Source organism: Gymnodraco acuticeps, unplaced genomic scaffold, assembly GCF_902827175.1.
Source record: "Gymnodraco acuticeps unplaced genomic scaffold, fGymAcu1.1, whole genome shotgun sequence".
NCBI classification, from domain to species: domain Eukaryota; kingdom Metazoa; phylum Chordata; class Actinopteri; order Perciformes; family Bathydraconidae; genus Gymnodraco; species Gymnodraco acuticeps.
The window spans coordinates 376,485-389,174 of NW_022991127.1; the positions used below are offsets into that span (position 1 = coordinate 376,485).

At 43.0% G+C, this 12,690-nt stretch overlaps 2 long non-coding RNA genes across 2 annotated transcripts; both read right to left on the reverse strand.

Annotated features, from left to right (window-relative positions):
- Nucleotides 1-8,903: 8,903 nt before the first annotated feature.
- Nucleotides 8,904-9,307, reverse strand: LOC117560333. Its single transcript, XR_004571145.1, has 3 exons — nt 9,280-9,307; nt 9,033-9,123; nt 8,904-8,942 (listed from the first exon to the last, which is right to left on the reverse strand). It is a non-coding gene; the product is annotated as an uncharacterized LOC117560333 (long non-coding RNA).
- A 708-nt stretch (nt 9,308-10,015) lies between these two features.
- LOC117560330 lies at nt 10,016-11,080 on the reverse strand. Its single transcript, XR_004571143.1, has 3 exons — nt 10,880-11,080; nt 10,476-10,632; nt 10,016-10,189 (listed from the first exon to the last, which is right to left on the reverse strand). It is a non-coding gene; the product is annotated as an uncharacterized LOC117560330 (long non-coding RNA).
- Between the last annotated feature and the right edge of the window lie 1,610 nt (nt 11,081-12,690).

Genomic DNA, 12,690 nt, shown 5'->3' on the forward strand with positions numbered 1-12,690 from the left:
AATGATGCACTGCATGCTAATAGAACCGTCCTTAGGGCAGCAGAGCAGAAACGGTGGAAATCCAAACACCGTGACGACCTCCTAACCTATCAGGCTCTCCTCTCCTCTTTCTCTGCTTCGATCTCTCAGGCAAAAAGCACTTTCTTTCAAGATAAGATCCAATCTTCCTATTCCAATCCCAAAAAACTATTTTCCATCTTCTCCACCCTCTTGGACCCTCCCAAAGCCCCTCCCCCCTCCTCACTTCTGTCAAGCGACTTTGTTATCCACTTTGAAAAAAAGGTTGATGATATTCGTTCTTCTTTTTCTGACTCACCTTTACTCACCGCTGGGTCACCAGACCCTCCTTCCACCCACACACTAACCTCCTTTCCCCCTCTCTCTCCAAGTGAGGTTCTTACCCTCATTACCTCTACCCGCCCTACCACCTGTCCTCTGGACCCTATCCCTTCAAACCTCCTTCAGACTATCGCTCCTGATATTATACCGTTTCTCTCCCATTTCATCAACACTTCTCTAACTTCTGGTCACTTTCCAAACAGTCTCAAGGAGGCAAGAGTAAACCCTCTCCTAAAGAAACCCACTCTCAACCCGTCTGATGTTATAAACTACAGGCCTGTCTCTCTACTCCCATTCCTGTCTAAAACACTTGAACGCGCTGTCTTTAAACAACTCTCCTGTTATCTCCATCAGAACAACCTTCTGGATCCGCACCAGTCTAGTTTCAAGGCAGGTCACTCCACAGAAACTGCTCTCATTGCTGTCACTGAGGAACTGCACACTGCCAAAGCAGCATCCCTCTCCTCTGTCATCATCCTGTTGGACCTGTCTGCTGCATTCGACACGGTGAACCATCAGATCCTCCTTCGCACTCTCTAAAAACTTGGAGTTTCAGGCTCTGCACTTTCCCTCCTCACCTCATACCTCAAAGACCGTACCTACAGGGCAGTGGCGGCCGGCCCATAGGGGCGCTAGGGGCGCCGCCCCACCTCTTCCCACATTCAAAACAAATATTAAAAAATATATTAAATTAAAAAATATATATTAAAAAAAAATATATATTTTATATTTTTATTTTTAATGAACAAGGTAAATATCATACAATTGGTATCAGTAAAATGTATAATCTACAATAAAATCTCGTTTAAAATTGTGTTACGATGTCTAAAGTTACTGATAAGTCACATGTTTCCTGCCTGGCCCTGCCCATGGCATTAGTTTATCATTACCGGGCGGAGCCCCCGAGCCAAACAGCAGCAACCAGCACGTTGCAAAAGTCTCAATAGTAAACTGTGCCGCCGAAACATAATTTCAGCCAATCAGCGCCGTCAAATATTTTGGTCACGAGGGCGCTCACGTTGGCGCCCACGTTGCTTACGTGACGTGAGTTGTTTTTTAGACTCGTGAGTGACCAAGGTGACGCAGTATTTAGAATGGTGTGCAGGTGGAGTCGCCGGACCTCGGTCCGCACCCAATTCCGTGCAAGAGCTACTCTCCAATCCTTTCCAAAGGAGAAGTTTGGGAGATAAATTGATACTTAAAGACCTTGGACCGGACCAACCCGATTTGTATATATCACAGCAAGCTCGTGAAAAAGACAAAACGTATCAACGAGGCTAGCTGGATGCAAACGATGCAAACAGGTAAATGCTATCTTTTGTTTCCCATGCTTGCTCTTCAAACAGCCGGGGACAGATACGATCTGTTCAGAAACTAGACAAAAGTTAAACAAGTACAAACCACAGACTGTCTGTGTCATGGAGAATACAGTCGCTGGTTTATTTATGTCTGTATAGGCCGTTGTTGTGAGTGTGGACGGTCGGAGCATATAACGTTAGCTTAGCCAAGCTCCATTCAGAAAACAAGCATTCTAAAAGGTTTTTCGCCTGCCGTCTGTCTGCAGACTTGTCAAAGCATTAATTCATGGTTTTTACTAACCGGTATCAGTATGTTGTTACGTCGGCATCATTTAGAAACGTGTATTACAATTTAATCACGGTAAAATATGTTAATTTTGTTGTAGTTGTAGCTCCCGAGCCAGCGCGTCTTGTTTGAATGATGCGATTAAACACAGCTGGCAGCCGCGGTGAAACTCGAGCGACTAGAGCGATGCGATAGGAGCGTTTAGAGCGAAGCGAATATTCGCATCGCGTCCGGTCTGAACGCAGCATTAAAGCGAGCTCCGCGCTGCACTGGAAACGCGCCATTACATCACCAGAAGTCCTAATTTAAGGGGTCATTTCTCCCAAAAAAAAATGTTTACTCACTATATCAAAAGCCCCACCAAAAATATTTTCCACCAGCCGCCACTGCTACAGGGTAACTTGGAGAGGGTCTGAGTCCGACCCTTGTCAATTAACTACAGGGGTCCCTCAGGGCTCTGTTCTTGGTCCCCTCCTCTTCTCCCTGTACACAAACTCGCTCGGATCAGTCATTAGCCCGCATGGTTTTTCATACCACTGCTACGCTGAAGACACCCAATTAATTCTGTCCTTTCCCCGCTCAGAGACCCAGGTCGTCGCACGCATCTCTGCTTGTCTAGCTGACATCTCTCAGTGGATGTCTGCTCATCACCTCAAGCTCAACCTTGACAAGACTGAGCTGCTTTTCCTTCCGGGAAAAGATTGTCCCCACTCTTGACCTGACTATCAACATCGGCTCCTGTGTTGTTTCCCCGACTCAGACTGCAAGGAATCTGGGTGTGATCCTAGATAACAACCTGTCCTTCACTGCAAACATCGCTGCTACAACCCGTTGCTGCAGATACACGCTTTACAACATCAGGAAGGTACGTCCCCAGCTGACACAGAAAGCGACGCAGGTTCTGGTCCAGGCTCTCGTCATCTCACGCCTAGACTACTGCAACTCCCTCCTGGCTGGTCTACCTGCATGTGCCATCCGACCTCTGCAGCTCACCCAGAATGCAGCGGCTCATCTGGTCTTCAACCTTCTGGTCTTCAATCCTAATTTAAGGGGTCATTTCTCCCAAAAAAAAAAAGTTTACTCACTATATCAAAAGCCCCACCAAAAATATTTTCCACCAGCCGCCACTGGATCCCAATGCTAGTTTCGACACAGAAGAAGTTGAACATGAATATTCAAATGCATATTACGGACCACAACCTTATAATTATGAGCCTGCTAGACGTCCAAGAGACCAGGAGCATCCAAGGATTAGAAGAAATAACGGCCATCGGAGAGAAATTGAGCTGTGGTGTGAGGAGAACCAGTGGAGAACTGGGCAGCTATCTTGGTGAGTGACCGGCGTTAGCTACAGAATGTTAGCTAAGGTCACATCACAACATTGTGAAGTTAGCTATCATATATCAGGCTATAACTAAAGTAGCATTGATAATATAGTAACGTTACTGGCAGGACTGTTGATACTGATCCATAACAGAAACTAATGCGCAAGTATCAGCCGTATCTCGCGTTACCTAATGCAACTCCACACTACGTTATGGTGCTGTACCGGAGGGGAGAGAGAGAGCAGGGAAGGAGGAGGGGGGGGGGTGGAGAGCATCGAAGGGGGGGAGAAAGATGTAATACGGTTTCCTGATAAACGTTTTGTTTTGTAGGTGCTTGTGTGGAGAATGCCAGCCCATGACCTCAGCTGTGGAGAGCATGTGCTGCAGGGAGGTGGATCCCTTCTGGGCCCTGGTGGAGAACCTCACCCCCAGACCAGACATAACATGCCTGACACTGCACCCAGGCTTTGAAGCATGCTGTCTGAATCCATTTGTGCTACAGATAGCCTACATGAACTTCAGGCAGGAGCATGGCCCGCTTCAGGCCAGCAGACATGAGTATGTTTAGATTACAATTAAAAAGATAAATACTATTAAAGATAATACAGTTGCTATTGACCCCGAGTGTTTAGCAGGTTTCAAAACCCAGAACCTGTAGATTATATACTATATAACACTTGTTGATGATGTTAACAAGGCTATCAAGTTTACCTGTAGATATTGTGTCCCTATCCCCAGGCAATACCGCTACACAGCTTACAGACAGGTCATCCGCTGGGCCTATGGAGTTCTAGGCAGGCACATTAGGAAGCCCTTACCCTCATGTGTTGTCTGCCATCAGAAGACAGTTCCCAGAAGGAGGAGGAATTTACAAAGGTTTTGAGTGGCCTCATTTTGGTGACGATCAATACAATTAATCACAATCATAGTGTGTTCGCACTATGTGTTCGCATACATATGCATTTCCAAACATTTTGTCTACTTATGCTGTAAATGTGGTATTTTTTAAATTTACACAAATAAACATTGATTGATAGATAGTGTCTTTTCATTAATAACCACCAAAATACGTTATTTGAACACTCCTCTCGATCGATTTACAAAAAAAAAAATAGTATGGCTCGCCCTAATACACCAATGCAGTTTTTAAAGATATACATTTTTCAACACATAATCATTTACCAAATTACACCATATCCAATCATTTTACGAGTCAGAAAATGCTATCTGTTCATTGCAGTTATTGTTTATTGAATTAGATTACCATGACCTCAACATAATTATGTAGAGTACAAGTCCACAGCCAAGAAAATGTTAGGGTTAGGGTTAAATATGTAAATATACACAACTTTATAATAAAATGCACACATTTTAAATATAAATAGAATATGTTTATATATTAATATGTTCATGTGTGGGGAATCTCACTGGACAGCAGCAAGGGAGACCTCTAAGCGAGCCAACAAGTTGGATGAAGAAGGTGTTGAAATTGTTGTGTGTAGGCATGGATTTCTTCTCAAAGGTTGGTTAAAAAATATTTGTAGATAATCTGAAGCCTTACCTTCAATATGATTTGTTCTCACTATTTGTGTGTGTGGGGCACTAAGACCAGCGTCCAACCACAAGGGAGTATGGTGTGTGTGTGTGGGGCACTAAGACCAGCATCCAGCCACAAGGGAGTCCACAATCAGAAGCCAGACAATTTTTTCCTTTAGAATCTGCTGGTTTCACACTAATTTCCTGTGTTAAACCGGGAATGCCGTGCCAGATAAAGGCCAACTGCCTCATCCTTGGCGATCTCCTGGCAGGAAGTGGAAAGGAGGGCAGGGGCAGTGGAGGACAAGACTGCACTGCTCTCTCGTAGAGTCTCTGGTGACCTGGAGTAGCCCTCACTCAGAGACTCCATCAGGGCTGCAGCGTATGCTGAAGGAAGGAAACAAGTGATCACATTCAGTGATATTATAGATGCATCACACAATAAATAATATTTAGGGACCGAGTAAAACAGCTAACCGTATGATGGCTTCTCCTTGATAGGGCGAACTACCCAGCCACCTTTGCAGAACCTTGGGTAGCGAACTGCATAACGCACCTCACCATCACTGGTTCGAGCAACCTCTCTGCTGCTATTGTGGTTAAAGTGCAGGGCTGCCATGAGAAGCCTGTAGAGACAGCAGATTATGCAGTTCACAAGTTGTTTGTACATATGTGAATAAACTGTTTAACTGATAGCATTAGTCGGTTAAACTTGGTATTGTCCGTTAACGGTTAAATGGTTAATTATTAACATCCCTAAGCCGTACACATTCTTTCACCATCACATCATATTTACCTGCTGTACATCCCAAGGAAGGAGAACCCAGTGTGCTTTGGTGCAAAGTGGAGGATGAGGGAGTGAAATGCCTCCAGGGAATAGGTCTGATGCTGTGGAGACAACTTCCGGACATCCTTCACCAATGCTGTTCTCAAAGTCACCCTCTCCAGTTTAATGGCTGCAGTTGTTCCTGTACAAACACATATTTTGTTCTGATGTTACTAGAATTGTCTACATATGCATGTATTACCTACACCAGTGGTTCTCAAAGTGGGGGGCGCAGAGGCATGACAGGGGGGGTGCGAGAGACCAGGGGGAAAAATGGTTATACATTTTTTTTTAAAAAGATCATATTTTGAAAAATTATTGATTGAAAATAATATGATACAGTACTATTGTGTGTGTGTGTGTGTGTGTGTGTGTGTGTGTGTGTGTGTGTGTGTGTGTGTGTGTGTGTGTGTGTGTGTGTGTGTGTGTGTGTGTGTGTGTGTGTGTGTGGTGTGTGTGTGTGTGTGTGTGTGTGTGTGTGTGTGTGTGTGTGTGTGTGTGTGTGTGTGTGTGTGTGTGTGTGTGTGTGTGTGTGTGTGTGTGTGTGAGAGAGAGCGCACCGGAGATTGTTGTTAGCTTCTGGTGCTAGCGAGCTACGCTAACGGATATAAGGAGTTTTTTCAACAACAAAGTGGAGGAGAGTCCTCTCCTGTCAGACTGAGAGACTCAGTGAGCTAAAGGACTCTCTCAGTGGGTCTCAAACGTTTTGGTCACCATTAATGTAAACAATTATTTCCAAGGCACACATTTATATGATCATTATAGTTATACAAAAATAAGAGAATCAATTAAAAACAGGTATGAAATACTATATGACATTAAAGGGGAGTGATTTGTAAAATATCCATAAAGAAATAGTAAATCTGTTTACAATTCTGTTTCAAATGGGTGTTGAGAGATGTATCCATAGATCTCTTCATTTTGCTCTCAAAGTGCACCAGATTGATGCTTTTAACTTCAATATTTAAAATTCTTCCCGGGGGAGCTTGACCCCAGACCCCCCTATGTGAGATCCACACACCACCTATAAAAATAGCACTTTACCCCTGCTTACACCTATATGCGGCCGTGAGCTGATTGTCGAGCCTTCATTGTAACAGTCACGGGTACACTGTGTATTTGCGTGGGGATTGTTGCAGTAGAAAATTCCACTGTAGCGCCCGGTACATTAATGTGAAACCCTAAATGTTTGAGCACCCTCTATGAAACGTCAAGCTACCCCACAGCACCCCCAAAATAAATCTCTGGCGCCGCCACTGAGCCTGACTATTTGTGTTGGGGGGGGCCCAACTTTTTTTTTTCTCCAAAGGGGGGGCCTGACAGAAAAAGTTTGAGAACCACTGACCTACACTGATAAAGCACGATTGTGTGATACTATCAGGTGTTATTTATATAACGCCTTGTTAATGTGTTAGCACACTTTGGGTTATATATTGATGGAGGGCTCTGGAACCAAAATAAACTAAGCACCAACAAGCACATGGACAACTAAGATGTTTCAGCAACACAGTGTACAGAGTACGTTACCTGGTTCCAGCCACTCCCTCCAGAGGTGGATGTGCACAGCAGGGAAATGCAGGAGTGCCGTGTTCATGGATGTCCTGAACATGATTCACCATACTTTGCCACTTGGCTTCCATCACATCTGGATCTCCATCAGGAGTGGAAGCTGCAGTCCAGTACAGGTGATTGATGATGGCTGGCCTCCACAGCTTCAGGTCCTCACACTCCCTCTCCTTTGCAGCAGCATCCAAAGCTTTCCCTAGACCTGTTTCACAACAGAAACAAAATATTAAAAAAGAAAATGTAATTATAAACAAATTTCAGCCTAATCAAACCTACCAACATCAAGATACATACTTTTACCAATATGCCAGATATCAAAGAAATGACTCGTTCCTCCTGGACACAACTCCTCCCGCACCCACTTGGCAACCTAAAGAGTGAAACACAACACCTTAATTAATTACTAACTAGTAAGAAAATGTAGTTTTTGCTGTTAATATGGTGCGCCAAGAATCTTTGTGTGTACATATGTCTGTTCGTTCTTGTGTGTCTTTACCTGGCGATTTCGGTCCGTAATAAGGGCTGAAACTTGCATGTGTTGCTCCTTAAGGAAGTCAATGCTGCGTTTCAGACCCTCTAGTCATAGGCGGAGTTTGACATTTGCGCTTGGGGGGGCAAACCTTTTTTTTTACTGACGTCCCAACCAGGGTTTCCGCTAGGATTTTTTCTCGCCGGTCAAATGTCCGGACAGAATTTATTTTACCGGACAAATTTGAAACTTACCGGTCATGTTTCAATAATAATAATAAGAATTGTGTAGCAGTTTCCGTTAGCAGGTAATTACCGGACTATGACCGGATATGCTGATGTTTAAAACTCAGTTAATGTGAGTCATTTTTATATTGCTTCAGTTTATAATCGTAACAGATCGGAAAAATTCAGATTCATTTTTCAATAAATTATTCCGCAAACAACAAACAACATAATTATTACATTCAAATAAACTAATTTTAGTAGATGAAGTACATTATTCAAAAGTTTAAATTAACTTTGAATAATAACACGGGAGAAACGGATCCTCTCTTTTCCTCTCTCCCTCCCTCTCTCTCCTGACAGCCCGTCAGTTTCTCATGCAGCTCACTAAACAGTGGGCGGGGCTTCAGGTGATTATGCAGCAGCTGATCTGATCTCTCTCTCGTGTCCGGTTACACTTCACTCGCGTTTATGTCCATATCGATCAGATCCAGCTCTCCTGATCGGCCTTTATAAAGAGCACAGATCAAATTATAAAGAGTGAATATCGGCCGATAATGATCGGCGGCCAATCGATAGGAGCATCGGACATTTTGACCGGCAGGTTTTGAATTTACCGGGTTTTATTACATTTTACCAGCTAAAAAACCGGTAATTACCGGCTAACGGAAACCCTGGTCCCAACTATTGCGTGGGGTGCTACGGATACAGTAGCAATAAAGCCAGCACTCACCGCACTGAGTATGACTTTTCCATGCCTGCTGTACACACACAGTCATATGGAAGGGGCGGTCTCTCCCCCCAACAACAGTGCAATACATAACTGTGCACATCTTATACTTATTTGATAACTACTATATCCCTTGGTTACTCGAACACGCTATAATATTATTAACCAGTGTCCTACCTTATTCAAATTTTGATATACGAAATATTTGTATTGGAACAGTTTTCGACGTAGTAATGCTGTAACATATTTCAGCCACTAGGGGGGGCAATGCCCCCCCTGCCCTCCCCGCAAAATCCGCCTATGCCTCTAGTTCACACCAGGTGCTGCTTGGAACCTCTGAGCTCTGTAAAACAATATTATGCAGTCATATCACTAACCGTGTCACATCAGATGAAAGCACATCTGATTTGTGTGACTGATAACGTTAACTTACCTGGACAAGTTGAAGATCCAAAACCTTGTTTATTCTGTCCTCGATCAAGGAGTAGGTGCCATATTTGGCACAATGGCCAGGAGAGTCTGACCTATGAGTGTCAAAAACAGTTTAATTCAGATGTTAAAGCCCAAAAAACAATGCAATGCAGTTATTGTAAATTGCTTTGGATAAAGCTAAATGAATGTAATTTAAATATTGTTTTGACCTCTTTTTGATATCAATAATACAAGCTGAAGTGTTCTACCTGCAGTCACCAGAGAGGATTAGCCCACCCACCATCTCCTTCAGTTCTCGGATGATCCCAGCCTGCTCATTTTGCCAGGCCTGCACGATAGTAGGGATTGTGTACAGGCATTGATGGCGGAAGAAGGTGCCGACACTGATGCACTGAAGCCCTAACAGTTTCAACATCCGTATTGTCTGGGTAGCCATGCAACCTGAGAAGTGGATGGCCCCACTCAGTAACAGGTTGCAGGCTGGCATGTTTCTGTACAGCATTGGCTGGTTCTGCCAAAAACGCTCATACCCACATGCTGCACATACCTAAGAGATGTGAAAAGCAGAACATTGCCAGTACAACTCTTAGTCAGTCAAAAATCAATTATACCATAAAACTAATGAAGTATAGACACAGTGAATTGATAAAACATAACAATTAAATAAAACAAACATTTACATACAGGTTATGATACAACCTTTATTTTTACATCAGTGGAATTCACACATATCCTCTTACTTGTTTTATCTTTATATATGTTCCCTCTTACTGCTCCACATTACCCTGGGTTTCCCCACAACAGGAAGGGCAAATGGTGAAAAGGGACATCAGCTGGGTTTGGCACACAATGAACTTGTCAGCAGCACTGAAAAAAAAAAAAAAAAACTTGTTATTTCTGACTGACACAATTTGGTAATACACATCATCTAAAATTAAAAGAAGCCTTACTTGAGATCAACATTAGTTCCCTGCAGTGGCTCTTTTGATGGTTCCTCGTCAGACGACTCGCTCATCATTTCCTCCTCTGGGCTCCATGGCATATCCCCAAGGTGGTCCATGGTTACAGAAGATGACTCATCATCACTGTGTGCAGGACTGGGCAGTGGAGATTCTGTCTGACACCCCACACTGACCATCCTGGGCTGTACCTGGACAGCTAGGATAAAAGGATATATATTATATAATTGTGCCTGCCATAAACAACAGCCCTGCCATACAATCTACCTTTACAAAGCTTATGTTCAGGTTTTGTTGACATTCGGGCTGAGATGTTTTAATTCATTTATATGTTAATTATTGAGGTCATAGCAAGTCTTGGAGTTGTAACAGCCTGCATCATACTGAGATGTTTTTCTAATATGTTTTTAACATGTAAAAAAACTATGCCGAGTCTTTCCGCGTTTTGATGTAAAATGGGCGCGCTACTTCTGTGTTACATTTACCTGATGAACGATGGAAAGGTCTGAGGTTACACTGTGAGCCGCAGTGAAGCACAGATGTTTGCTGAGGAACCAGTGGAGAGATGACCTCTTGCTCTGGGTCTATAAGCCCAGCATCACTGGCTGTAGGTGAATCTGCAGTACTGTTGTCTCCCAAAGTCTTGAAAACACACACATGAAACACATGATTACACATGCAAATAAATAGCAACTGCGCCATTAGCTATGCAAATAAAGTCCCCAGCCAATTCTAGCTAACATTATCCATTATGTCTTAGCAAGTGGGTTTAACAAGCTAGCAACATTAACTTACAGCAATAAATATTAAACACACGTTGCTTGTCATTATTGAAATCATTATACTGACTAATTTGGAAGTTCGCAAACGTTAGAAAAACAATACTTACGGTGCACAGTTCACGTTTCGTTTTGCTGAATCTCTGACCGACGCTCCCGCGCTCTCACTCCCGCCGCTTCCGGCGGCTGCTGCTGCCGGAGCTGTGTGTATTGACGGAACCGCACTAGCTATCAGCCTCATACGGTCCTGGCTTCTATATCCCATACTGCACTCCCTCACATCACTTGACTCATAATCCTCCGGTCGAAAATGAGCGCCACAAACGACCGCGTTTTTCGTCACAGATGCAGCATTGAAGTTCAGTCTCTTTGTCTGCACAAAACGAACCCAGGACCGAAAGCTAGCTAGCTTTCTTTTCCTGTTAAGGAAACTGTGGACTCGATGTCCTGACAGGCTGGTATTTGTGCAACCTGCACAAACACAATACTGCACCATGATTACAAATGGTGAAATACAATGTAAAACTACCGAAAAATACCAGCTCACTAAAACACAACCGCTCAATTCAACGCAACTACTAACTATACCCGCGGTCACAGAGCGGATATGTTTACCCTATGTGATGTAATATGACGCGTTTGACGTATGACCTTTAAAAAAAGCCGTTTTTAAGAGCAGAGCTCAAAATTGCTCCTTTCCCTCTGAATTCCTGCCCTTATGTCTCGTAAAACATATCAAATCCTACATTCACTTTTTTAATTGTAATTTTCAAGCAAGTTTAAGCATAAATGTAGAAAAAAAACCCCCCTGCAAGATGCTCTTTAAGTTTAGATTGACTGTATTTAGTTTTCTTCTGCACTGGTTCTTCTGACATGTTTGTAAGTGTCATGTAATTTACATGGATACATTTGAATGGTGTGACAATGTCCTATTTGATTGGGTTAAAATGTACATATTCTTCCTGTTATGTCTGCCTGCTTTATTTTACCTAATGCAAAGTGACCTGCTCAATCGAAATCAGTCGCATTGACCCGAAGACACATTTTGATTCCTAGCTTTCTGATGATATCAGGATTGTTTTTGTACTCCAAATATTAAGTGTAAGGGAAACTTCTGAAGCAATGGAGAGTCAGGACTCAGAGAGACACGAGGAAAGTTGGAGCTTTGATGTCAAACACTGATGGTTTATTTGGAGTTACGGCCGGAGAGTTGACAAGACAGGTCGGGTGTCACGAGTTGACACAGCGGTTGCCAAACCAATTCTGAAGAACTCTTTCTGTAGCTCGAGGTTTTATCTAGTTCAGAGTGTAATAATCAACATTTTCCATCAGTGAGACTAAACAAATATGGACCCTGAATCTAACTAGAGCTCTCGTCCATAGAAAAATAATGCGCGCCAGGGAACCTTCGTCCCTGAACAGTAAACTACCTCATGGCGGCTTGTGCTCTGTCATAGACTGGCAACAACAATGCGCCCAAGCTGCCCCTCCTTAAGAGAGATAGCAGCAATACCCAAGGCCGTAGACATATGCCATAGGAAAGGAGACAGTGAGAGGAGAAAATGATGAACTGTGTCGAAGGTTGAATACCTAAGCAAATTATTCCCTAACAGTTTTCTCTTTTTATCAATTTTGATAACCTAAACAACCTATTCTAATAATAATTTGTTCAATACCCTAATAAATAAGGTTCTTCAGAAAGGGTGTAGGCATTCTACACAATGTTGCAAATAATCACATTAATAAAACATTTCAGATTGAAACAGTCAATCACAATCATAAAAATGATCTCTCATCAGTGTTTGGAGCATCTTTTCAAAAGCACGATAATGAACATACATGAAATAATCACAGATACATAATAACTAGGGCTGTCAAGTTAACGCGTTAATAACGCGTTAACGCTCACCGGCAGGCCCTG